Consider the following 3,277-nt stretch of genomic DNA (forward strand, 5'->3'; position numbering starts at 1 on the left):
GAGTAGCTGGGACTACAGGTGTACGCCACCACACCTGGCTAATTTTTGTATTTTTTGTAGAGATGGGGTCGCCCTCTGTTGCCCAGGCTGGTCTTAAATTTCTGGGCTCAAGCAATCTGCCTGCCTCGGCCTCCCAAAGTGCTGGGATTATAGGTGTAAGCCACCATGTCCGGCTCTGTCCACCCTGTTTTATACTGCTCCCTGCCCACTGTAGCTGCCCCGACTTCCAGTCCACCTTATCCTGCTCCGTGGGATGGACCACCTCTAAACATGATTTCCACTGCCACTGCTCACTAAGGTTACTACACACTCTCTGCCTCCCCTGCCAGAATGTAGGTTCCGCATAGCAGATGCTCAATAAAGCTGTGCAGGATGAGTGAAGGAGTTGAAACTCAGATTAACTAACTTGCCCAAAACAGCAGAGCCAGCAAGTGGCTGTGCTGGGAATGAAATCCTCTGTAGTTGGGGCTCCCTCCCTGCACCGTACTGAAGAGAAAGTGGGTATCAGGAGGCAGCTGGGAGGAGGCAGGGCCCCAGCCACAGGTTTAGCGTCGAAGTGCCCAGCATACAGTAGACACTCAATAAACATCTGTTGAGGAGCCCGAGGAGGGAGGATCACTTGAGGCCAGAAGTTTGAAGTCAGCCTGGGCAACATAGGGAGATCCCATCTCTACAAAAAATAAAAAATTAGCTGGGCGTGGTGGCACATGCCTGTAGTCCCAGTTACTTGGGAGGCTGAGGCTGGAGGATCACTTGAACCCAGGAGGTGAAGGCTGCAATGAGCTTTGATTACACCGCTGCACTCCAGCCAGACTCCGTCTCTAAAACAAAACAAACAACAACAACAACAACAAAAAACATCTCTTGAATGAATGGAAAGGCCTGCCATTCAGTCCAGAGTTACTTTCTCCATCCTTACCCCTGCAACAATCAGGCAGCTTTGCAAAAGTGTGTGCCCATGTGTGATAGAGACTGGAGGGGCTTTGGGTCTGGACTCCTATTTTTCCTTAGAGCCAGAAATGACAGATGCAGCATGGCATGGTGGTTCACACCTGTAATCCCAGCACTTTGGGAGGCACAGGCGGGCAGATCACTTGAGGTCAGGAATTCGAGACCAGCCTAGCCAACATGGAGAAGCCCCGTCTCTACTAAAAACCACACCTGTAATCCCAGCTATACTCGGGAGGCTGAGGCAGGAGAATTGTTTGAACCCGGAAGGTGCAGGTTGCAGTGAGCTGAGATCACGCCACTGCACTCCAGCCTGGGCCACACAGTGAGACTTCGTCTCAAAAAACAAAACGAAACAAAAAAAACCAGAAAATGACAAATGCTTGGGCCACAAGTGACCAGGGTGGGAGAAGCAGCTGAGCTGCTCATGCGTGGGCAGCCCTCACTGGCCCTGGGATTAGGGCAGCTGTGCTGACCATGCCTGAGCAGGGGGTGGGGGGAGTGGCAGGACTCCACCAGCCAGGCTGCCATGCCCGCTCCACCTCTGAGCTCTGGATTCTTGGTTCCTGCTCATGTACCACCCACAGCTCCCTCCCTGCAGGCATCCTCCCCTAGTCCCTGCCCAATGCACAGATACCCTGTCTTTCCAGGACCCCTGGCTGCCCTGACCCTGGGTCCATAGGCAGAGGAGACAGATAGAAGCCACCCCAGGTGTTTGGAAGAAAAGCAAAACAAAGGGAAAAAAAAGGGCAAACCGGAGCCAGAATGCCTGGGTTGAATCCACTTCGTGGCTACGTGAATTTTTTTTTTTTTTTTTGAGACAGAGTCTTGCTCTGTTGCCCAGGCTGGAGTGCAGTGGCACAATCACAGCTCACTGCAACCTCCACCTCCTGGGCCCAAGCAGTCCACCCACCTCAGCATCCCAAAGTGCTGGGATTACAGGCATGAGCCACTGCACCCAGCCAGCAAATACTAAATAAATGTTAGCTATTTGTTATTTTTTTCTAACACTTATGCCCATACAATTAGCTTATAACTGCCATAGACCCTCATAGACTATTTAACAGATTAGGAAGGAGACCCAGGTAGTAGGCCACTTATGATTTCTCTCTCCTCTCTCCAGGTATCCCCATTTGACAGATGGGACAACTGAGGCTCAGAGAGGTTGCTCAACTTGCTCAGGATTGCCAAGTTTTAGCAATTTAAGGTCTATGCCTGCCCCAAACAAGAAGGTAGCCTGGCTGTAGGTTTCTGGGCAAAGAAAGTCAATACTGGGAGTTACCTTTCCTCTTCAGCTACCGCAGGAGGTTATTCCGGAGGCCAGGGAACCACTCTATAGCCCTCCAGGGAGATGGGGGTGGGGGGGGTAGGCGGTTTATTCTATCCCCTATCCTCCTCACACAATCTAACCCACTGTCCCCAAAGACAAGTTTTCCCGGCTGCAGAAAAGTGCTGGGGTGGGAGAGCCGGTGGGAGAGGCGCAGGGGGACTCTGGGCCCTGAAAGTGGCTATTGACATGCAGAGGGGCAGGCCTGGAGGCCACAGTGGCCTTATCAGTCCCTAGCAAAGGGCCAGGAAATGCAAGCAGGCAGGAGCTAGGATTGACACACAGGCAGCTGAGCCGACTTCTCAGTCCCCGGGGACCAGAGTGTCCAAGGGTGGGGCCTGGGAGGTGGCAGAGCTGTTCAAATATCCACCCAGCCACAGAACCAGAAGGGACTTCTCACAGCATTCGGCTTGCCCTCCTTGTTCAATAGCTGGGGAAACTGAGGTGCCGGAAGGGACAGCCCCTGCCGGAGGTCACAACAGTTGAAAGCATCACATCATCTCTCTGAGCACAGGGTGTGCAGGACACAGTGGACAGCTTGCCAGGGCTGCAATTCCAGCTCTAGCACTTACTAGCTCTGTGGCTCTGGGCAGGGCAACTTGCTTTGCCACTCTAGGCCTCAGTCTCTTCATCTATAAAGTGGGCTTATCTATCAAATGGGATCACAATGATATGTAGAACCTCCTCACCGAGTTGCTGTAAGGAATTTTGTTTGTTTGTTTGAGTCAGGGTCTTGCTCCGTTTCCAAGCCTAAAGTGCAGTGGCACGATCTGCAGGGTCACTGCAGCCTCGACCTCACAGACTCAAGCTATCCTCCTGCCTTCGTGCCTGGCCTGCGGTAAGGATTAAATGAGCTAATTGCACAGAAGGAGCCTGGCTCCTAGTGCACTTGCTAAGTGTTCAAAATTATTATTATTATTATTTTTTGAGACGGAGTCTCGCTCTGTCGCCCAGGCTGGAGTGCAGTGGCCGGATCTCAACTCACTGCAAGCTCCGCCTCCC

The 3,277-nt window shown here is 52.4% G+C and overlaps 1 protein-coding gene across 1 annotated transcript in view; it reads right to left on the reverse strand.

Annotated features, from left to right (window-relative positions):
- AIF1L (allograft inflammatory factor 1-like) overlaps nt 1-3,277 on the reverse strand; it is a 26,892-nt gene that overhangs the window by 16,493 nt on the left and 7,122 nt on the right. Inside the window, exon 2 of the mRNA XM_011931191.1 lies at nt 411-486. The gene's annotated coding sequence lies outside the window, so the exon portion shown is untranslated. The remainder of the gene's footprint in view (nt 1-410; nt 487-3,277) is intronic.

The sequence above is a fragment of the Colobus angolensis genome, unplaced genomic scaffold (genome assembly GCF_000951035.1).
Source record: "Colobus angolensis palliatus isolate OR3802 unplaced genomic scaffold, Cang.pa_1.0 Scaffold9, whole genome shotgun sequence".
In the NCBI taxonomy this organism is placed as follows: Eukaryota; Metazoa; Chordata; class Mammalia; order Primates; family Cercopithecidae; genus Colobus; species Colobus angolensis.